At 37.0% G+C, this 24,722-nt stretch overlaps 1 protein-coding gene and 1 pseudogene across 5 annotated transcripts in view; one reads left to right on the top strand and one right to left on the bottom strand.

Moving 5' to 3' along the window:
- SDK1 (sidekick cell adhesion molecule 1) overlaps positions 1-24,722 on the bottom strand; it is a 917,480-nt gene that overhangs the window by 816,201 nt on the left and 76,557 nt on the right. The window lies entirely within an intron of this gene.
- Positions 186-1,096, top strand: LOC101419078 (14-3-3 protein epsilon pseudogene; annotated as a pseudogene).

Raw genomic sequence — 24,722 nt, 5'->3', positions numbered from 1 at the left:
TTTTATTTAAATGTGTTCCTGACCAGTTATAGTCACTCATCACAACCAAGCAAAATAATAATCAATTAGAAATTATGGCGGAAGTCCCAGATTCAGACGCCGCCATTTTTGCTGTCCAGACGCAGAGCCAGAGGCTGAGCGGGTTCGAGACGCTATCCGCTTCCACCCGTCGCGCAGACGCTGCCGGAGACGCAGCCGCTATGGATGATCGGGAGGATCTGGTGTACCAGGCTAGGCTGGCCGAGCAGGCTGAGCGACCCGACGAAATGGTGGAATCCATGAAGAAAGCAGCAGGGATGGATGTGGAGTTGACAGCTGAAGAAAGAAACCTCCTATCCGCTGCATATAAAAATGTGATTGGAGCCAGAAGAGCCTCCTGGAGAATAATCAGCAGCATTGAACAGAAAGAAGAAAACAATGGTGGAGAAGACAAACTAAAAATAATTTGGGAGTATCAACAAATGGTTGAGACTGAGCTAAAGTTAATCTGTTCTGACCCTCTGGATGTACTGAACAAACATCTCATTCCAGCAGCTAACACTGGCGAGTCCAAGGTTTTCTATTATAAAATGAAAGGAGGCTACCACAGGTATCTGGCTGAATTTGCCAGGGGAAATGACAGGAAGGAGGCTGCAGAGAACAGCCTAGTAGCTTATAAAGCTGCTAGTGATATTGCAATGCAGAAATTCCACCAACACATCCCATTTGCTTAGGTCTTACTCTGAATTTTTCTGTATTCTACTATGGAATTCTTAATTCCCCTGACCATGCCTGCAGGTTGGCAAAAGCAGCTTTTGATGATGCAATTGCAGAACTGGATACCCTGAGTGAAGAAAGCTATAAGGACTCTACACTTATCATGCAGTTGTTCCATGATAATCTGACACTATGGACTTCAGACATGCAGGGTGATGGTGGAGAGCAGACTAAAGAAGCGCTGCAGGATGTGGAAGATGAAAATCAATGAGACAGAAAAGCCAACAAGAGAAACCATCTCTAACCACCATCCCACTCCTCCCCATCCCCTCCCCTTGGAAACTCCCCATTGTCACTGAGAACCACCAAATCTGACTTTTACATTTGGTCTCAGAATTTAGGTTCCTGCCCCACCCACCCCCCTTTATTTATTTATTTTTTATTTTTTATTTTGTTTTGTTTTCGTTTTTTGTTTGTTGTTTTAAGTTTTCAAAAGTTCTTAAAAGCAAGAGTGAATTTCTGTGGATTTTACTGGTCCCAGCTTTTAGGTTCTTTAAGACACTAACAGGACTTCATAGAGGCTTTTTCAGCATTACTGTATTGTCTGTGTGCCAGATGTGGCAAGATCACCATTAGAGATGGAAATTACATTCGAAAGTCATTAGACTTCTAGGTGACTTAAGCATGTGAGAGGTTAATCCCACTGTAGAGGCATATGTGATGGTAACATTTTTCCATTTTCTAAATGTTTAAATCAAATTTTATACCAATGTTTAAAATTAATTGGGTGTTAGCTTGATGGTTAAAGGTTGTTTGGGGGAAATTATTTTAATGGTTTTGCTGTAAAAAGTGTTTCAAACTCTGCTGAAATGTCGCTGAAAAGCACAGTGCTGGTAACAGTTCAACAATCCATGGCTACTTATTCTTGCCGACGTTTACTCTCCCTCTGAAGCAGGTTAGCACTGAAGGTGGTATGGAAAAGCCTGCATGTGTGTTCAATTCTTTGTTTCTCTCTCCCTCTCTCCCTGCCCCACCCCCTACCCCTTGCCTTGCTCAACCTCTTTTGTTCAGTATGTGTAACTTGAAGCTAATTTGTACTACTGGATATCTGACTGGAGCCACAGATACAGAATCTGTATTGTTCTTACTGAAACACAGCATGGAATTAACATTAAACTTAAATAAAACAAACCTAAATTAAAAATGCCCAAAAAAAAGAAATTAAGAACCTAGCCTCTGATTCCTTTAACAACAATCATCTGCCAATTTGGTACCTACTTTGCCATCTTCCCTAGAGTATTGGTCATATTTATCAATTCTATGTGGAAGAAAAAGCTGAAACCAAAAGGAAACTGTATTTACCATGTAAGTGATTGGTAGCTCTAGAGTGGAGGACTTATCCTTTTCTGGATCCAGAGCGTTGCTGGTACTCTGTCTCCTGGCTCTGATCCCTCCAGGTGCTGCATTCCACAGAAGGGCTTCTCCACAGAGCCAGGAAGAAGGCTACCTGCCAGGCAACACACGACAGCAATCCAAAAAGTAAAGGCAGTCCTCCTTGCTAACTCCTGTAGAAAGGGCCCAATGGGACTCTACTTGAACCTAACACTGTGTCCAAGAGGATGCAGTAAGGTTCTATGATGGGGGAAATGCAGAGGTGGGGGGATGGGAGTATACAGTAAATAGTTTCCACCAGAGAGCTTACTCAAGCACGTGAAGACACATACTGTGTAGAATACAGGTGAGGTTTCCCAAAAGGTGGAAGGAAAACCATCACAGACCAAAACTATAATTGCCACAGTTCCTCATAATAATTTTCCAACTTTTTAGTTTTAGGAAAATAAACTCTTCTTTAAATACTTTAATTGCACATATAAGGTGAATAAGGGGGGAAAAAGAGGGCTAGAAGAAGGGAGTGGAAAGGAACAACACCTGCCTCTTCCCAAATCCCACCCTTAACCCCAAAGCAATCACCGAGTGTACTCCCACAAGTCCTGGAATCCTGAGGAGTGGAGTCTGAAAACCAGCACTCCAATTTAGATGCCTTTGGAAGAAACTACATTAATGTTCAAAACTATGCCTTAGAAATCGGTGTTTCAATGGACCAAAGTAAAATTATTATTGTAGTAATAGAAGAATTTATTACATTGATATGAAGACAGTGGTAGCCAGAGGTTCTGAGGCGAGAGGAGGGAAGAATAGGTGGAACGTAAGCATTTTTAGGATTTGGAATTGTTCTGCGCAACATTGCAAAGATTGATCCAGGCTATTACACATTCTGTCAAAAACTATAAAATTGTATGTATGGTGTAAACCATAACGTAAACTATAGACCTTAGTAGCACTTATCACAACCAAGCAAAACAATAATGAATTAAGAAGTAATTGATGCTTCATTTGTTCAATTTTAACAAAGGTATCAAACTAATGTAAGATGCTACTTAACAGGGGGAAATGTGAGAGGGGTGGGTATATGGGAATTCCCTATACTTTCAATGTAACTTTTCTGTAATCTAAAACTTCTTTAAAAATAAAAGATTAAAAAAAAAAAATTGGTGTTCCAGAGTCCTGCCTATAATGGTCATTAACCATGATTAACTTAACCCTTATTTGCAATGAAAGGTAAATTTAAATAGTTGAAATGTTTAAAGCTTTTATTAAGTGCTTAAAACCACCATATTTTGGATCCTTGTAGGACACATTCTTACTTACTGACGTATGATTACATATAAAGGCCTCAAAAATCAAGTCTTCCAGGGAATGACTGCCAACTGATTCTCAAAATCTATACCGATGTTCAGAGATGCTACAATTTCAATCCTACAGAAAAACCTTACTGCATATTAATTTCAGAGAGCCCTTAATTCTACTGAGATTGCTTTTACAGAAAAACACTTTAATTAATCATATCTTAACTAATGCTATAAAGTTTGAAAGAATATTTTAACAATTAGTATAGCTAAATGTTCCATATATCCTCCTATGTTAGTCAGGGTTCTCTAGAGAAAAAGAATCAACAAGAGTTATCTGTCAGTAGTATGCAATTCTATAAGAGTCTCTCATACAGCCGTGGGGATGCACAAGTCCAGGTTCCGCAATGAAAGTCCAATGAAGGTTCTTGGGGAGGTGCCGGCTGTTCAAAGATGAACTGGGAAATTCTCTCTCAATGCTGGAATCACTTCCCCTTTTAAGGGATTCAACTGATTGGATTAAGCATCACTCACTGCTGGTGGCAATCTCCCTGATGGATGTAATTATAACCAGCTATCTATGATTTACCACTGCAGTAAAGTCAATGGTGACTAAAGTCCATAAATGCCCTTGTATTACAGTTAGCCCAGTGCTTGCTTGACCAAACAACTGGGCACAATTATCTGGCCGAGTTAACACAATAACCTAAGCAGCACACCTCCCTCATTCAAATAACCCGCTAATGAAACAAACTGTCAAAGATCACTACTGCTACTTAACATAAATGAATGGGAACAATTTACACATCAATCTGAGAATATCATTAATGATTTAAAACTTTTATAATGCTACTTTCTTTGTGTAACTAAAATACATAGTTTTATAGCAAATATGATAATATATCTGTGCTTAACTAAGAGAGCAAGTGAAAGAAAAAGAAATGCTTGATCACAAATCACAGATACAATAGCAAAGAAAGTTCATTTCTTTTCTTAAGAAAATACTGTGACCACAGAAGATATGCTTGGTGGTTCCATTATAGTATGAGCACCTATCAAACCAAGGTAAAATGTTTTCCCAACTTTTTACCCATCAAAAGTTGATTGTCTTTTCTCTACAGTGCTGTGACACCTAGATCTTAAGTATGTTATTTGTTTACAAACTTAGTTTTACATATTTTAGTCATAAATATTTAAAAACCAAACCTTATGTGAAAATTCAATAAAACACAAAAGTTGAGCTATCTAACTGAAGAGAGGAACTCCTACATCTCATTTGCTAAGCTTTTCCCCATTTTGCCCCTGAGGTAGTTCTTACAGCTTAAAGGAACACAATTTGAAAACCCCTGGGCTACATTAGTAAGGGACCTTTGGAACCTCCAAAAGTCCATTACGGAAGAAAACCAATAAAGAAAGTAGCAAGTAGGGCAGATCAGCAAGAAGAAAAGGACTCACTAAAGAAGCAAATTATAAAGCAAACAAAAAGGAGATGCAACTTAAAATAGAAAAAAAAAAAGGAATATGTAATCACATTTAAGTGAAATTTTTAAAAAAAACTAATAAGAATACATTACAATGAGATGCCTTAAGATGTTCACTATTTGCAATTCTATGAGGAGTCTGAACTTTTTAAAAAAATGGTAACATGCTAATTTTCAGGATTGGCCAGGTTATGTTATAGTAACTAACAACCCTTAAAATCTCAGACTTAGAACATCAAGAGTTCTCATTCATGCTTTAGATCCATGCCAATCAGATGGAGGCACAGCTCCTTGTGGCCCACATTCCAGGATCCAGGCTGATGGAGCAACCACCATCTAGGTCATTTCCGGGCATAACAGCACAGGAAAAGAAAAAACAATGGACTGTTTATTGGTTCTCTTTAAACTTTAAGGTAACAGGAGATACAATCCTACCATTTGCCCAAGAGGAAATCCAGAAATACTTGGTATGTAGTGCTACCACACTTTGAGTATACAATACTCTTCCCTCACAATTAATATTAATGTTTCACCAACCTACTGGAAGAGGTTTCGTTTAAGACAGAAAAGATAGTAGAAACCTTAAATGAATGCTAGCTATCGTTACACTCCTTATAAATATAGCTCAACCTAAAACAATGCCAGCTAGTTAGTATTTTCCAAAGAAATAGGGCTAATAACAATGCCCAAGAGTGAGTTCTGCAGGAAAATGCCATGCAATTTTTTTTAAGTGTTAAGCACTTGAGTCTTTGAAATTTTTAAAAAATCCATTCATCTACATTTTAAGGTGAGAGAAAACATACAGCTTTAAATGTACAAATATTTAAAACCAAGTTTCATTTCAACATCATATTCAATTAAGGGAAAGAAAGAGAAGAGGAGGAGGGGGAAGAGGTATAAAAGAAAGTAGGCAGAGAAAGGAGAAAAAAAACAGAACCAGAGGAGAAAGTCTGGTAAAGAGGAAGAGAGAAAAGACATAGAAACATAAAATGTGATATTCCCTAAGACCATGAGGGTGAACAACAGGAACATTCAATATCTCTAAAAGATTAAATTGACTGAACACACAACCACAATGAGAAAAAAATGGAAGGAGAACTTAGATGAATGTGGTCAAGCAACACTATTTCAGATGAGCTCAGATTCTCAAGGAAATGTTGCAAGAATGGAAAGAAAAACATTACACATAAAAGCGGGGGAAGAATTACAAGGAAACTGAATCTCAGGCTGAAATGAGTTTATGAAAAATGGGATGTGAGAGGGAATTTCTCTTAGTTACATTAAATTGTAACTGAAGATTCTACAAAACATTCTTATTCTATACTTACTTTCTTGGCCAAAGAAAATAACCTTCAAAAATAAAGAAAACTAGTCATTTGAAAGAGGAATCCAGAGACAGGTGAAAATATTAGAGGAGCAAATCTTACATAGTCTAAATATTAACAGCAGTCTCTTAACTTGCACGAATTACAATGCAAGAATTTGTGGATAAACTCACGGAACACTTGCTTTGATCTTTATAAATAGAGAAACAAGTGCAATGGTTTCTAGGAGCTGGCAGCCTTCTAGTCTTGAGCTGGGTGGTGCTTACATGGGTTTATTTTATAGTTGGTTAAACTGTATATGTGCTTTATGCACACTGAGTTATATTTCACCAAAAAAAGTTGAAAAATTTAAATTATGACTAGAAATGGGAAAATGCTGTCTCAACCTTCCAAACTTATCAATAAATCTATTTATATGAATCTCTAGCAAGATTCTTACAAAGTGAAAGAGTAGTTTGTAAAAAGCAAGGAACAGTGATATTGAAATTCAAATTAAAAAAAAAAGGCTATGCAATCTTTTAGACAATACTACTTAGGAACTATACTTAAAAGAACTACAAAGTGTACTATCTATACACTGCAGTCCATAAGAATGCAGTGGGGGGAAGACAGAAATGTGATCAATGCTGAGGCAGTTGTGTGATTTCTTAATTTTGAAGCACCAGAACAAAGGGAGTTAATCACTGTATCAAATTCACTCTGGAGAAAGGACTCTGGGGATGAGCTCCCAAGTTCTAAATCTGCCCTCTCTTAACATTTTAATAAGGCACGAGTACAGAAGTCATAAAATAGCGATTTGATGGATAATGAATCTAGGAGTGATACGACAGATGAATTTAGTGGTTTTCTCTGGTAATTAGGACAAGAAGCCTTTGTTAAAATATAAATGGTAAGGAGGGGTGTCTGAACAAATACATGTTTGAACTGATGGGTAGAAAGTGGGTAGGGTGTTCCCATGTGAAGTCTTCTATTTCTTCTGTGAAAGGCAACTGTGAGGAGAGTAAGCATGTACACTTGAGGCTGGAAAGAATGGGAAAGAGCTGATACAGAGAACGGAAGATAAATCTGACTGGAAACATGGAAGTGTTGATATTTACATCTATGAATAGCTAACAGTATATTTATATAGTTTCATCCAATGGATAGCCATATTTTCAAAATACTTATCTACAAATTTTCAAGTGTGAATGACTATTCACTCTAAAACCTTTCGCCCTAATTTTTGAGAATATTCACAATTTTTAGATAAGAGGTATTCTTAAATTTTCAGATTCTTTTTTAAAATATCTTGCATATTTTAACAAAATGTATCAATGGAACTGGCCCCTGACATGACTAAACACAGGACTAGATTTGGCCAGATTAAATAAACCCATTTAATCAACGAAATGAGAAAATAAACTTCAACTTAGTTATAAGCATATAATTAAGAGCTTCCTGATAGATACAAAAAATTAAACCATTTTCATATACATTTAGTGTTGTCTAGTAGATTATTTTAAGCATCTATTATTAGACAGCACCAAGGCTTTTGAACATGGTTAAACAAGCATAGTTGAAATCCAATAGCTTCCTTATTTACTTCACTTCACTTCACCCCTATATCCTTTTTCAGATAATTAAGCATAGTATAGCCAATAATATTTTGCCCTTATCTTTCAAGGGTTAATGCCTTAGCTAGCAGAGCTATTTAAACAACCTACTCCACACCCATAAAGTCAATATGAATCACCAATGAAATGTAATTAACTGTATGCTAGTTTAATAAACGTGTGATTTCTATGTACATGAAAAAGTAATATGGATTGACCATTTGACTTCATTTTTCTTCTAAGAAGTGATGGTTAAAGCACTAAATGATCAAAGAAAAGTTCTTATAAATGAAATGTTAAGACTTAAATTTAACTTGTTTATACCATTTATCCCAGAAAAAGTAATGCCTAAGAGCACCATATCAAAGAAAAATACTGTTTCAAAAAAAAAAAAAAAAAAAAAGTTTTACTTATATTCCATTGTCCAGGCATAAATGAAAGGAATGACATGAAGTTATATTATCTTCTGATTTGCCCACAAATCCTGACTTTTCTCGTTTGTCTTGAAAAAATAATCTGAACCCTGGTGAAATGAAAGTGATCCTAAAATGTAGATTCAAAACTCAGTTCTATCATGAAATATGTTACGTGGGCAAGATAGTTGGCCTCTATCTGGCCTGTTTTCAAGCTGCAATACATAATATGGCATTGCCAACCTCATAGAATTACGAGAGTTACTAGAGGCAAAATATGGAAAGCATTTGGCAGTGGCTGACACAAAGGAAATGCTCAAATATACTAAGCTGTTTCCTCTATTTATCTTTTGTTTGAAATCTGTGGTGGCTTGGAGTTATGAACCCATCAAATATAATTCTCAATCTTAATCCATCCCTTTGGGTGTGAACCCACTCTAAAGAGGACCTTTTTGATAAGGTCACTTCAGTTCAGGAACAGCCCAAATGAATCAGGATGATTCTGAATTCTATTACTTGAGTCTTCCAAAGAAGACAAAGAAGGTCAGAGAGAGAGCAGTCAGAAGTGGGAAGTCAACAGAACTGGAAGAGAAAAAAGACACCACAGAGTACATTGCCATGTGGGCGAAAAACCCAAGGAACCCCAAAGATAGCTTGCCCGTCAGAAAATACCAGTCCCAGAGGGGAGCAAGCCTTCCAGACTGAAACAATAAGCCAATAAATTCCTGTTATTGAGCCAACCCACTGTATAATATTTGCTTTAGCAGGTAGGAAACTAAAACAAAATTCACAATTGAACACCTCCTTAACCAAAAATGATAAACATGGTCCCCATGTGAATCACATCTCTGTATGCTAATTTAGCTACTAATAGAGTCTTTTCATGACAAAGCTGAAATGCCATTGGGCATTCAGAAATGGACTCCAGCCAAGTCTCACTTACTTATAAGGGTTACATATTATTTTTCAATTTTATGAAGAGCAGAAACAGAGAGAATAGGTTATTCTATTAATTCCAAGGAGTGGCATAAAAGTAGTATCTCTGTTAATCTGAGTTTAATTTTTTTGAAGTTGTGGTAATTTTAAAAATTGGGAGTGATGGAATTCCTATTGTCAGTACATTTTACAAATTCAAATGTGAACTAAGGTTATATCATATTTTATTCTATATGCCACTAATTTTCAAAATAACCCCAAACATGAAACATTCGATAAAGTTCATAAGTAACTGATTACCCAGGAGTAATTCAGGCACTTAAAGAAAAGGATGGTCATAAAGGATTCAATCTGTTTCATGGTTCTTAAATTTTTCCATGCCATGAAACTATGTGACTTATGTATACACTCTCTATTCCCAAAAAAAGGTAACGATGATAACAACAGGAGACAAAATAAAGAACCGCCTCATGGCGGTGGATTTGGCCCAGTGGTTAGGGCGTCCATCTACCACATGGGCGGTCCACGGTTCAAACCCCGGGCCTCCTTGACCTGTGTGGAGCTGGCCCATGTGCAGTGCTGATGTGCACAAAGAGCGCCGTGCCACGCAGGGGTGTCCCCCGCGTAGGCAAGCCCCACGCGCAAGGAGTGCGCCCCGTAAGGAGAGTTGCCCAGCACAAAAGAGCAGCCTGCCCAAGGATGGCGCCGCACACCTGGAGAGCTGACACAGCAAGATGATGCAACAAAAAGAAACACAGATTCCCATGCCGTTGACAACAGAAGCGAACAAAGACGACGCAGCAAACAGACACAGAGAACAGACAACCAGGGTGGGAGGGGAAGGGGAGGATGGATGGATGGATGGATGGATAGATAGATAAACTGCCTCAGGAAAAGAAACGATCAATTGGAATGTGAAAAAAAGAAAAAGAAAAGCAACTAAGGAACCAATGGGAAAAGATGACCAGAAAATCACATATATCTGCCTAATGCTCAATGTGCCCCTTTATGCCTTGTTTTTCCTCAAGACAGATCCCCTCTCCTCCAGCGAGCTATTCTTATAGCTTTTTCCTGTGTCCATGGCATGACAAATTGTATCTTAAACCTGATGTGTGTTCAGCTTGATATTCCCCAACTTTTTCAAAACATAGGCCAGAACCCATTTCCTTGTGAAGCTGTGAATGCCTGAATCTTTTCATATTACTTAAAAAAAGAGGGGAGAGAGGAGATAAGATTTCCCCCAGATCACCAATAATCCTTAATAATCAGAAAAAAAGCTTTCTTTTCCTCAGAAATGTAAATGGGAAACGCCAAAGAAGAGATGTAGATACACATAAAAACACTATGTGAGAGCATAAGGGTACTTCTGTTATTATTTAAATACTGAGCAGAAATAATCTACTTTACCCTTAAGTGTCTGGCCCAAAGTTACACAACTAAAGGTTCGGCTGGCCTAACAGCCTCTAGGAAAATGAAAACAGGCCACAGGCAATAAATTAAAATCTGGGTGAAAATCTCAGTGTTTTCAATAAGAGTGTGAACTTGTTAGTCCTGACACTCCCTCTTGCTGTCAGCAGGGATAACCTTTCCCCATTTAGATTTAATTCCCTAATCTCATATAGCTAATCGCTAACCTTCCAGAAAAGGAGAATTCTTCACAAAAAGACCTGAGATCTCTGGAAAAAAATAAATATCAAATATTTGGACATCCGGAAAAGTACATTCAAATGCTGGTAATTTTTACAATTACCAGGTTCAACCAACCTGATTTCATGCAAGTTTTGGGTTTTTTTTTTAAAGATAGTTTTCCTTCCTTTAATTCATTTTTATGGCCTTACAGTATTAACTAGACTCTTAGGTCAAAGTCGGATAAAAGTGGTAATAGCTGACACTCTTGTTTTCTTTCACTTAGTAAAAGGGAACGCTTTCCATGTGTCACCATTAAATGTGATGTTTGCTGTGTTTGGTTTTGGTTAAGAAAGTTGTATTCTATTATAAATTTTCTAGATTTCAAAATCAAATGACAAATTTATCAAATATTTTTTCTGCACTTATTGCAATGATCCTATAATTCTTACCCTTCATCTATAAATGTGGTGATAACTGATTTTCTAATTTTAAATCAATTTCATTATGATAAACTCCTAGGAAAAAGGTAATTCATCATCTATATTATTTTATTTAATTAGAGAAGTTGTAAACTTACAAACAATCATGCAAATGTGCCCAATTCCCATACAACAATCCTCCACCAATACATCACATTGTTGTGGAACATTTGTTGCTGATTATGAGATAACATCATCAGACTATTACAACTAAGTATGGTCTATAGCATATACTTGGTATATTTTTTCCAAAGCCACCTACTAACACAATACATCTTTGACAGTGATGCAAGAATATTAAAATATTTCTATTAACTACAGTCCATAGGTTACATTAATTGTATTTTTCCCATGTATCTCCAGAGTCTTACAACCTTGTAGTAGTGATGTACATTTGTTCTAGTGCCTAGAACGTTTTGTGTTTATACTATTAACCACAATTTCCATCCACCACTGGGTTCACTATGTTTTCAGTACCTAGATTATTCTCTAGCTTTTTTTCAATTGACATCCTAGACTACTCCTTTCAGCCACAATCCCACTTAAAAACCAGCTAAGTTTGTTATATTCAGTAAATGTGTTACCATCAACTCTATCCATTTACACCCTTCTACAGTCAAGCTAATTAAAACTTCTACAGGCATTAAGCATCAGAATGTACTACCTTTTAATACACTGTTTTTGGTTTGCTAATAATTTGCTAAAGATTTTTACACTGTGTTGATGAAGGTGATTGGCCTATAAATTTTCTATTTCACACTGACTTTGTCAGGGTTTGCTTTCAAGGTTATGTTTGCCTCATAAAATTCATTAGGGTATTTGGCCTCTTTTATTCTTCTTTGAAAGTCTGTGTAAGATTGGAATTATTTGTTCCATGAATATGTAGTAAAAATCACTAGCAAAGTCATCTATGTCTGGAGTTACCTCTGAGGACATTTTGTAATTGTTTTTATATAGCTATAAGACTATTCACAGATTTTTGTATCATCTTGAATCTGTTTTGATATATTGTCCATGTGACCTAAAATTTCAAATTTATCAGCATGAACTTGGCTTTTTTATAAATTTTATTAGCTTTTCCAAAGATCCAACTTTTTGCTTTATTGATCTTCTTTCTGTTGGCATTCTATTTCATAATTTCTATTCTTATCTTTATTATATTCTTTCTTGAGTGGTTATTCATTTTCTAACAGAACTAACAGAGGCTTAGTTCACTATATTTAGTCTTTCTTCTATACTAATTTCAGCTTTTAATCTTGGAGCTCTGAATTAGTAGTTTTTTGTGGTTTTTTTAAGATTTTTTTTAAAATTTCCCTCCCCTTATCCCCCCACCGCCCCCGTTGTCTGCTCTGTGTCCATTTGCTGTGTGTTCTTCTGTGACCACTTCTATCCTTATCAGCAACACCAGGAATCTGTGTTTCTTTTTGTTGCGTCACCTTCTTGTGTCAGCTCTCCGTGTGTGTGGCACCATTCTTGGGCAGGCTGCACTTTCTTTCACGCTGGGCAGCTCTCCTTACAGGGTGCACTCCTTGCACATGGGGCTCCCCTACATGGGGGACACCTCTGTGTGGCAGGGCACTCCTTGCGTGCATCAGCACTGCGCATGGGCCAGCTCCACACGGGTCAAGGAGGCCCAGGGTTTGAACCAGGGACCTCCCATGTGGTAGGTGGACACCCTATCCATTGGGCCAAGTAGGCTTCCCTAGTAGTTTTATACTAGTTTTAATATACAGTATTGCTATTTGATTTTAAAACATTTTAAAATTTCCATTATATTAACATATAAGATATATTTGAAGTATATTTTTTAAATTTCTAGATATATGGCGATTTCCATATAACCTTGTGATTACTGATTCCTAGCTTAATTCCACTATAGTTAGGAAACATCCTCCACATAATTTCAATTATTTGAAATGTGCTAAGGTTTGCTTTATAGACCTATATATAATTAATGTTTGAAATGTTCCACATATGCTCCAAAAGAATGGGATATACAGATAATATAAGTAACATTTTATAAATGTCCATTATCCCGTGTGGAGCTGGCCATGTGCAGCGCTGATGCGCGCAAGGAGTGCCGTGCCACGCAAGGGTGTCCCCCGCGTGGGGGAGCCCCACACACAAGGAGTGCGCCCGTGAGGAAAGCCACCCAGCGTGAAAAGAAAGTGCAGCCTGCCCAGGAATGGCGTCGCCCACACTTCCCGTGCCGCTGACGACAACAGAAGCGGACAAAGAAACAAGACGCAGCAAATAGACACCAAGAACAGACAACCAGGGGAGGGGGGGAGTTAAATAAATAAATAAATCTTTAAAAAAAAAAAAAAAAGTCCATTAGGTCTAATCTGTTCAGCACATTGTTTAAATCTTCTCTATATCCTTCTATAATTTTTGTCTCCTAGTTCTATCAATTATTCAGAAAAGCATGTTTATTTTCCACTAGGATTGTATATTTGGCTCTTTTCCTTCTGTTTCTGTAGACTTTTGCTTTACATAATTTACACTCTGGGTTACTAAGTGCCTTTATATTTGAAGTTTTTCTATTTGGTGAACTGAACCTTCTGTCACTGTATAGTGATCCTCTTCATCTCCAGATGCCTTCATGCCTATTTTGGTTGATCAACAGTTATACTGTTTTCTTTTTATTAGAACTAAACTGAAACATATTCCAATTTTGCTTTCTATATTTTTATGTTTTATAGATATGCCTCTTGCAAACAAAGCATCCAAATAGATTTTGTGTTTCTTAAAATCCAACAGGACAACTTTGTGGTTTTTTTTTTTTTTTAAAGAAATCATCTATTTACACTTATTGTAATTACTGGCACTTGGATTTATAGCTATCACATTATTTTGTGCATTCTCTTTTTCCTGCCTCTTTATTTTTTCTCTTCCTAAAAGACAATGGTCTTCAGGTCCATTGTGTGTGTGTATGTGTGTGTTTTCTAATTTTCCTCTTGTGTTCTTTTCAAGTAACAACAGTAAATTATTAGGTAAATAAAACGATTCATCAAATTTTATTCTTACTATTTATATACTTGTTTTCTCATGGGGATAGGGTGACGATTAACTTTCCTAGTTAATAAATTCTCATGCTTCTCACCGATAGCAAAACATACAACATAAAATTTTTATGAAATTTCAATACAACTACCATCTGGTCTTTAAGATTAACCAATCCATGGAATTACAAGCTGTCCATTAAAAATGATGGCAATAGATTCTCAAAACTGTTCAGGCAGTAACCAAGCTGCTTTCAAATTTACTTTTAGTCTTCTAGTTTTAGCGAAAAAAATACAAAGTATATTATCACAAAAGAGCTTTCTATATATCAGATATTACTGACCCTTGTGGCAACCAAATGCCACGAATTATGTTTACCCTATCATAATTCTCTTTTAACACCTAGTCCAAAATAAAAGGTGAAACAAATTCCTCAGAAACAAGTGTTACTTCACTTTTAATGGGCAAAGAACTGATAATAGTCTCACTAATTTTTTTTAAGTTTTGAGCAAACACCCATGCTGTATATTCAATTGTAGGAGGTGATCAAGCAGGTACAAAGTTTAGCATTATAAAACAAAACAAAATTAATATGACACATTTGGTGACTACAGAAGAAAAAGCTGGAACATCACCAGAAGACTATCTGGCCAATGCCGAATGCCTCCAGACAAGCAGTCCAAGACACTCAGCCTGTGGTCCAGTCTAAGAGTTGATTAGACTCAAGAAAATGCCTCAGGCCAATCAAATTTAAAAGCAATAAATCATACAAAGCAAAATACCATGTTATTAACATTATTACTTTATTAAAAAATAGGTAATTGCCAAGAAGACAATATTAAACTCTTCATGTTATCAATCCCTCCAAGTAAGTTACATAGGAGAACAAGTAATGATCAGATGAGCTCTCAGAAAAGGCGAAATCGCAACAAAGGGAGTTATTTACTCATGTCAGAGGTTTGTGGCATCAAGTCGTATCCAATTTCCACTATGTCCTAAGTCTGCCCTAGGATAACCCATATATGCTTGCACAAGCATAGGCAAACTTTTTGTTTCATTCTTGTTTTTCTGAGCTCGTTGTTGAATGACATCCTTTTCCTCTGTAATATATTCATCCTGTTATTACTTTTAGATCATGTTATTTGCTAGCCTAGAGGTTGGTGGTGGAGTCTCTGTCCCTCTCTTTCTCCTCTGATCCATGATATACCAACTGACTCCAAAAGGTCTGCCCCTCCCCCAAGCCAAACTTACTACTGGGGGACCTCACAGGTTCCCCCAAATACCACCAGTAGCACGAACTTTCATTACTGTGCTACATTTAAAAAGATGGCTTAAACAACAAGACACATAAAGGCCCCAAGTCAAAATTCATCCTCCTCTTCCTGTACCAGCATCCCAACAAAGCTCAAAGAGTAAACCCCTTATATCTACCAATCCAAAATGCTGTCTTATGATACAACTACTCTGGCCCAAAAAGCAAGTATAACTTCACTGGATTCTTCCCATATTCTCACTTCTTAGCACTCCATCTGACTCCTCCCTAACACATTCCAATAAGACTCCCTCCTGGACATCTTGACCGACAGTGCTTAGGACCAAGAGTGAAGCAGAATTTCATGCTGGGTAACCTAGAGTCCTTCCATAACTCACATGCCAGTTCCCAGGTTGAGAACGAAGTCTCTGTTTTAGATGAGTGACTCCAAGAATAACTTTCCTGTAAGTGATAACAAGCCATGGTCTACTAAGAGCCAGATCCCTGCTCTTATCACAAACACAGCCTTCATAAAACCAAAGTTATTCACCAATGTATAGGATAATTATTATGCAATCAGGGGCACCTGAAAGCAATGGAGAAATGAAGGGGTAGAGATGCAGAAGGGAAATGACAAAAATGTTTAAAGTAAAGGGCATTTCAAGATGCTGCTGCCTAGAGGGAAAGAAGGAGACAGAAGAGCAAGCCAGCCATCTAAACTCTAGGGTGACAGATACAAAAACACGAGAAGTGTATGCCAGAGGTAGATCAAACCCTAACAACATGGGAACAAGGAGCACAGCATAAAAATATATTATACTATGCATGGCTTATTATAACTGCACCTTACAACTGGAACTCTATGCAGATAAACTATCTGTAATTAATAGCAAAAAGCTATCCTTTATTCAACATTTGCTACTGTGTTCCAGGCACAGTGCTTGCCACTTTATATCACTTGATTTGATGTGATATGCTCAAAAACTCTAAGAATAATAAAAGCAACAGCTCATATTCATTGATCACTTACTTTTCATAACAACTGTTTTTCATCTCTATACAACTTTAAGGTAGGTACTAGTATTATCCCAATTTACAGTTGTAAAAAGTCAAGTCAGAGGGTTAATTAAAATGCCTTACGTAAGATAAAACTAAAAAATTTTTTAAATGCCTAAGGTAATACAGCTAACAAGTGGTGAAACCAGGAATGGAAATCAGGCAGTGTGCCACTAAACCTTAACTACAAAACCACTGCATTACACTGTGTCACCAAAACGTAAGATGAGAAAAATTTAGAGCGGTCGGCCTACCAAGGTCTCTCAGAAATAAACCATCAAGATATTAATCTAGCCTCGTATTAATATCATAATATCCCTTCTCTCATTAAAGCACTACACACAAGTATTAAGCAGGATTCTTACATTTATACTTGATCTCCATTTGTTTTTGGGAACTCAAATCTACTTTACAAAGGGAAAAAAGACATACATTCTGTAGTGTGTTTGTAACTGGCTAGATACTAAGCTACACTCTAATGCATAAATTATTCCCTGGGAATAAATAAGGTACTTAAACGTATTAACTCTTTCAGGCCACAAGGGTACCATTCAGTTAGCTGAATTCTTAATTTACTAAAATAGTACCCGAGAGGTTCAGAAGCACATAACTTCCTCTGAGGGTACAGGGAGAAAAAAAACTTATAAAGCCATTTAGGAATATAAACTAAATTCAGAACAATTAAAATACCAAGCCACAGGGAAATACTGTTCTAGTGGATTAGCTTCTGGCCCACAAGAATTTGACAGAAATGAAACTGAAAGGAGATTGGAAATATCTAAGTCTTCTCAATTGAAAACCACTTGGACAGAGTATTTGGGTCAAATGGCTGGAGAACCGACTTGATCAGAGCAGGTAAGTTATTTTGTTCCTGTTTCATCAGGACCTTTGGGCAGAGACAGTGCGGATAGTGGCATTAGACAAGTCATCAGATCTCCAGCTGGTACCCATGTCTTCCATTCACTCCTAGAGCCTGCTCCGTTGGGAGTTCTAACCTCTTTTCCAGTCTGTCTTCCAAAATTCCTGTGTGATCTGGGACAAATCTCCATGCTCCAACTTCCTCATTTGTATTTAAATCAGGGCAATAAAGGCACCTACTTCATTTGAATGCTGTGAGGGTTAAACAAAGTACTGCATACAAAGTACTTAGAACAACGTCTGGCATAAGCAAATGCTCAATACAGGTTAGGTCTAATTATTGTTATGATCACAAAGGCACCAGAAAGCATAGTACACTTGAAGAACTTCAAGCACCATAAGATATGTCTGTGGTATTGAGAGACAGAAGAAAGCAGAAGCCAGATGAATGCCGACTGGATCTCCACTAGCCCACACAACATCTCTGAGTGAACTGGAGATGCCCCCCCCCCCCACCGCCGCCGCCAGTTCCACAGCATGAGGAGTAGACAAGCAGGCTGGACCAACTCCTTACTGGTACCCACATGTAGAGAACAACAGACTTTACTGTGAGACGCAGTGCTGACCACACAAGAGTTTGAAGTTCATTCTGAAGGCAATCTGAAAGATGCTAAGCAGATGAGGATGAGGTAATCAAAGTTGCAATTTAGAAAACTTGAGACTCAACTCTTAAAATTTATACCCAAATTCAGTTTATTCAGGAATACAAACACCAGAAACATTTAACAACAGAACTGTTGTAAAAGAACTGTTTTAATTATTATACTTAGAGAAAGAGAGAAAACAATAATTGAATAACATCTGGCTACAGCGCATAGCACGTGATGATGGTGTCATTTCAACAGGTTGAGAATGGTTTGGTCATCAGTGTCGCCGTATCCCAAGGTATGTGACATATACACAGGATGATGTGCATCCTAACAGAGGGATCAAAACTTACGGTCAAATGCTATTCAATGTGAAAAATGTGTCTCAGAAATGCTATAATATAGTCAAATACTACTAAGATATGCTCCATGGAAATACTGACATAGAGTAAAAAAGTTAAGGCATAACCACAGGTTAAGTGTCAGATAATGTGGAAGGATCATTTTAAGAACGTTATTGCACCATCCTGCAACTTGGGTTTCTATAAATGCTACTACAGGTCCTGATAAGTGAGGTTATCATACTCCTATCTTCAGATGAATAAGAATTTCCTGGGCAAACAAACTTTTTTTTTTTTTTTTTTTTTTTTGCCATTTAAAAATAATCTTTGCTTTGCAAATCTTGCTTTTTATTATAAAAATGTATAAGTAAATATACTTACAAGTATTTAGGGTCTTCTGTTTTTTAAAAGATCTACTTCAGAGTATTTACATGACAGTTATATTAAAAGGTTTTCTCAGCTTCTAATTTCATTAATTTCTTAACATATGTTATATCCCAATATCTGTCTTCAATCAATGTGTTCTTCTGAAGTTAAGATATTTAAATTGCGATAATATTGTTAATGTGAAGCAAAACAAATCCTGGAGAAATCACAAAATAGATTATATCAGCATAAGCATTTTCACTACACAACCAAAAATAAAATCCTCCAAACCAAAATGCAGTTTCTAAAAACCTTCTCCCCAACTAACTCTAGCACAGTAGTGATCTATGTTCCAGGAAACCCAAAGATTTCATAGCATTATTCAAGACTTCCACAAACACTTAGATTTTTGCAATGTATTTATTTTTAAATATGCAATAAAGCATGACAGTCACAACTGTATGGGTACTACTCCCTAATTTTCACATAAAGAAACTCACCAAAGCAGTACCCTCTGTGGTCAGGTTAATTGGTGCTTTTGCAGACCTTGAAATAAAGCTTTTCTTGATATCACAGTATACACAATCACATCGTTAACCAAAATGCTCACCACACTCATATTTTCTTAAATGTAGGACTGGCAAAATTTTATGTCCATCCTCACAGAACTACACTACCCAAGTACACACATGTGCCAAGTTAAATCACACACACCCAGGTTCGGGCACATCTGATTGAAACATGCTTTCCTTGTGCCATTATACTCAGTCCAGCAACAAGAAGGCAGAATGCCCACTCATTTTGGATCACACTGTAGTTTTAATGTTTGCTGCAAATTTGGGGGTCTTTCTTCTCTGCTCATGATAACTAGAACAACTGGCATGTTGTTATTCAACTTGGATAAAAAAGCTTTCTCCATTTCTCCTAAGTTTCTATGTCTGTACAGCTAAAGAGAAACTTTAAAAGCTGTTAACAATTATCACTACTCTAGGGAATCAGAATTCTCAGGTATCATACAACTAAAAATATGGAGCAAAAGAGGTTCTTGAAGTCAGTAAGACTGCATACATTATCCACAAATCTTCATAATTGAAACCATCAGTTCTCACTGATAGACTTCATGGTGAGAAAATGTGAAAAACGTGAATTTACATGAATCAATGTCTGCCCTAGGAAGCTAACAGCCTAATGACCAACATGCACAGTATGAAAAGTTGTATTCAAGTCACAGAAACATCACAAAAAGAACATACGGCCTAAATAACCTCTCTTGGGGAGAAGGAAACATCACAAAAGAACAGGTTTTGATGTGAACTGTTGGACATCCAGCCAAAAAGACAGAAAATTTGTGTTAGGTTAGAGTCACCCTACTGCAAGGGCCTAAAAAGCATTTGTTTTGTTTTTATTTAGATTATTATTAACAATTTCAAATTCACAAAAATAAAAGAACAGAAAGAGACAGCTTAACAAGTTATGGAAACATTACTCTTAAAAAGTTCTTTTTTGGGCACTTTTATCTCACTAATCCCAACTAACTCAGTTGTTTCTCTAGTGTTCAGAAGCTACACAGATGAACAGATTAAATGACATAGTAAGGTCTCCTTATTAATTAAAAAAATGGAGAGAAAAAATGCTTAATCCTATATTTCACAAAACCAAACCCCATATTTTTTTTTACCTTTAAAATACAGTGCCAACTTTACTTTTGCTACAAAAACATTACAATGTTAAATACAGTTCAAAAATTGTATTAGCTATATTTTCCCACTATCACATTTTAACACCCTATAGAACATTTCTGTATTCATATTAACCATAATCCTCATCTACTCCAAAATCAAAATCATCATACATTCCCAGTATTACCCTCCAGCTGTCCTCCAACATTAATCTTCCTAGACTATTCATTTCAGCCACAATCACATCTATAAACTAACAGTTTGTTACATTCATTATGTGTTACCATCAAGTCCAACCATTACCACATATTTACATTTGACTTTATTAAACATTCTATATACATTCAGCATCTTCATCCCTTCTCATCTCACATTCTATTTCCCACCAACCTACCCTTCATATTCCAACTCTATAAGCCTACTCATTGTATCCAGTTCATGTCAGGGAGACTATACAATATCTGTCCCTTTTGTGTCTGGCTTATTTTACTCAACATAATCTCTCCCATGTTGTCATGTGCTTCCCCAATTGATTTCTTCTTACAACTGAGTAATATTCCATCATATGAATATAGAACATCTTGTTTATCCTTTCATTGGCTGATGGACACTTAGATTGTTTCCATCTTTTAGCAATTGTGAATAATGCCACTATGAATATCAGTGTGCAAATATCTGTTTGCATCCTTGCTTTCAGTTCTTCTGAATGTATTACTAGTAGCAGAATTGCTGGGTCATTTGGCAGTTCTATATTTAGTTTCCTGAGGGAACCATCAGGTGGTCTTTTACAGAAGCTGCACCATTTTACAGTTCCACCAACAGTGAAGGAGTGTTCCTATTTCTCCACATCCTCTCCAGCACTTGAAGTTTTCTGGGTTTTTTTTTTTTAAAGATTTATTTATTTAATTAATTCCCGCCCCCCCTCCCCTGGTTGTCTGTTCTTGGTGTCTATTTGCTGCGACTTGTTTCTTTGTCCGCTTCTGTTGTCGTCAGCGGCACAGGAAGTGTGGGTGGCACCATTCCTGGGCAGGCTGCACTTTCTTTTCATGCTGGGCGGCTTTCCTCACGGGCGCACTCCTTGCGCGTGGGGCTCCCCCACGCGGGGGACACCCTTGCGTGGCACGGCACTCCTTGCGCGCATCAGCACTGCGCATGGCCAGCTCCACACGGGTCAAGGAGGCCCGGGGTTTGAACCGCGGACCTCCCATATGGTAGACGGACGCCCTAACCACTGGGCCAAAGTCCGTTTCCCTTTCTGGGTTTTTTGATGGCCATTCTGTATAATGTAAAATACCTCATTGTAGTTTTATGTTTTGTTCTTTTTGTTTGTGTTTGAAGTACCAGGCGCCTGAGATTGCAACAGGACCTTGTATATGGGAAGCCGACATTCAACCACTGAGCTACACCAGCTTCCCTGAATTGGTTTTTTCGTTTGTTTTGCTTGTTGTTTGTTTCAGAACACACCATGAACTGAACCGGGGACCTCCCATGTGGTAGGTGAGAGCTCAACCAGTTGAGCCACATCTGCTCCCTCATCGTAGTTTTAATCTGTATTTTCCTAATAGCCAGGGATACTGAACAACTTTTCCTGTGTCTTTTGGCCATTTGTACTTCTACTATGGGGGAAATTTTTCAATTCTTTTGCCCATTTTTAATAGGGTTGTCATTTTGTTGTTAAGTTGTGTGATCTCTTTATATAACATGGAGGTCAATTCCTTATCAGATAACATGGTTTCCAAAGATTTTTTTTTCCATTGAGTAGGCTGCCTTTTCACTTTCTTGGGAAAGTCTTTTGAAGAACAAAGGTATCTAATTTTGAGGCAGCCCATTTATCTTTTTTTTTTCCCCATTGCTCATGCTTTGGGTGTAAGGTCCAAGAAACCACCACTAAACATAAGACCTTGAAGATGTCTCCTACATCTTCTTCTAAGAATTTTATGGCTCTAGTTTTTATATTTAGGTCCTTGATCCACTTTGAATTAATTTTTGTATAAAGTGTGAGATAAGGGTCCTCTTTCTTTCTTTTAGATATGGGTACCCAGTTTTCCCAGCATCATTTATGAAATAAGCTATACTGACCCAGCTGGGTTAGTCTGACAGTCTTGTCAAAAATCACTTGGCCATAGACATGAGGATCTATTTTTGAACTCCTGACTTGATTCCATTGGTCAGTCTATCTTTATGCTAGTACCACGCTATTTTTACTACTGTAGATAGATAATATGCTGAAGTGAGAGTCCTCCAACTTTGTTCTTTAAGATACTTTTGGCTATTCAGGGGCCCTTACCCTTCCACATAAATTTGATAATTGGCTTTCAAATTCTGCGAAGAAGAATTTTGAAATTTTTATCAGGATTGCATTAAATTTGTATATCAGTTTGGGTAGAATTGACATCTTAATATTTAGTCTTCCAACCCATGAACATAAAATATTCTACCATTTATTTAACTCATCACTGGTTTCTTTTAGCAATGTTTCATACTTTTTCTGAATACAGGTCCTTTATGTCTTTAAATTTATTCCTAAATATTTGATTCTTTCAGTTGTTATAAATGGATTTTTTTTTACTTCTGTCTCAAATTGCTCATTAGTACATAGAAATGCTATTGATTTTTGCATATTAATCTTGGAGACAATTTCATCAATGTGGGATAAAAGTTCTAATAGAAAAATTCAAAACAAAAGTAAATATAGGATCCTATCAGTGAATAACAAAAGTTTACTTCTTCCTTCCCTATCTGGATGCCTTTTATTTCTTTTTCTTGCCTAATTGCTCTAGATAAAAGTTCTAGCACAATACTGAGTAACAAGGGGAAGAGTGGGCACTTTTGTCTTGTTCCTGATCTCAGCATAAAAACTTTTGAGTCTTTCACCATTAAGTACAATGTGAGTTGTGGGTTTTTCATATATGCACTTTATCATAATAAAGTTTCCTTCTATTCCTATCTCTCAGAGTTTTTATCAAAAAATGATGTTGTACTTGGCAAATGCCTTTTATGCATCATTTGAAATGATCACATGATTTTTCTTCAATTTGTTAATGTGGGACTACACTGATTTTCTTATGTTGAACCACCATTGTGTATCTGGTATAGAGCCCACTTGATCACAATATATAATTTAACGTACTTTTGGATTCAATTAATATTTTGTTGAGGATTTCTGCATCCATATTGAGTAAAGAAATTGGTCTGCAATTTTCTATTTTCATAGTATCTTTATTTGGCTTTGATATTAGGGTGATGTTAGCTTCATAGAATGAGTTTCATAGCATTCCCTCCCACTCACTTTTTTGGAAGAGTTTAAGCAAGACTGGTATTAGATCTTATTTATTTATTGTTTATAAAGATTGATTGTTTATTTATCCCCCCCCCCATTCCCCTCATTGTCTGCTGTGTTCATTTGCTGTGTGTTCTTCTGTGTCTGCTTGTATTCTCATTAGGTGGCTCCGGGAACCAATCCTGGGACCTTCCAGAATGGGAGAGAGGTGATGACTCTCTTGCACCACCTCAACTCCCTGTTCTGCTATGTCTTCTTATTTTCACCTGTGTGTGTCTCTTGTTGCATCATCTTGCTGCACCAGCTCTCCACATCATCCGGCACTTCTGCATGGGGAAGTTTTCCCATGCTGGGCAGCATTCCCACACAGGGCGGCACTCCTGCGTGGGGCAGCATCCCTGCATGGGCCTGTTTGTCCTTACCAGGAGGTCCCGGGCATTGGACCCTGAACCTCCTATATGGTAGAGGGGAACCCGATTAGTTGAACCACTTCCATTTCCCTAGATCTTCATTAAATGATTTGTAGAATTCAGCTGTGAAGTCATCCTGTTCAGGACTTTTAATTTTGGGGAGGTTTTTGATGACTGTTTCCATTTCCTTACTTGTGATTGGTTTGTTGAGGTCTTCTGTTTCTTCTGGGGTCAGTGTGGTTTGTTCACGTGTTTCCCGAAATTTGGCATTTTCATTAACATTGCCTAGTTAGTTGGCATACAGTTTTTCATAGTATCTTAAGACCTCTTATTTCTGCTGAGTCAATGGTAATGTCACCCTTCTCATTTCTGACTTTATTTGCATCTTTTTTCTTTGTTAATTTAGCTAAGGGTTTATTGATTTTATTCATCTTCTCAAAGAACCAACTTTTAGTTCTGTTGATTTTCTCTTTTTTTCCTTCATTAATTTTTGCTCTAATCTTTCTTTCTTTCTGCTTGCTTTGGGATTAGTTTGCTCTTCTTTTCTAATTCTTTCATGTGTGAAGTTACTTCTTTGATTTTAGCTTTCTTT

This window comes from Dasypus novemcinctus, chromosome 23, assembly GCF_030445035.2.
Source record: "Dasypus novemcinctus isolate mDasNov1 chromosome 23, mDasNov1.1.hap2, whole genome shotgun sequence".
NCBI lineage: Eukaryota > Metazoa > Chordata > Mammalia > Cingulata > Dasypodidae > Dasypus > Dasypus novemcinctus.
This window is presented reverse-complemented; position numbering and strand designations above follow the sequence as displayed.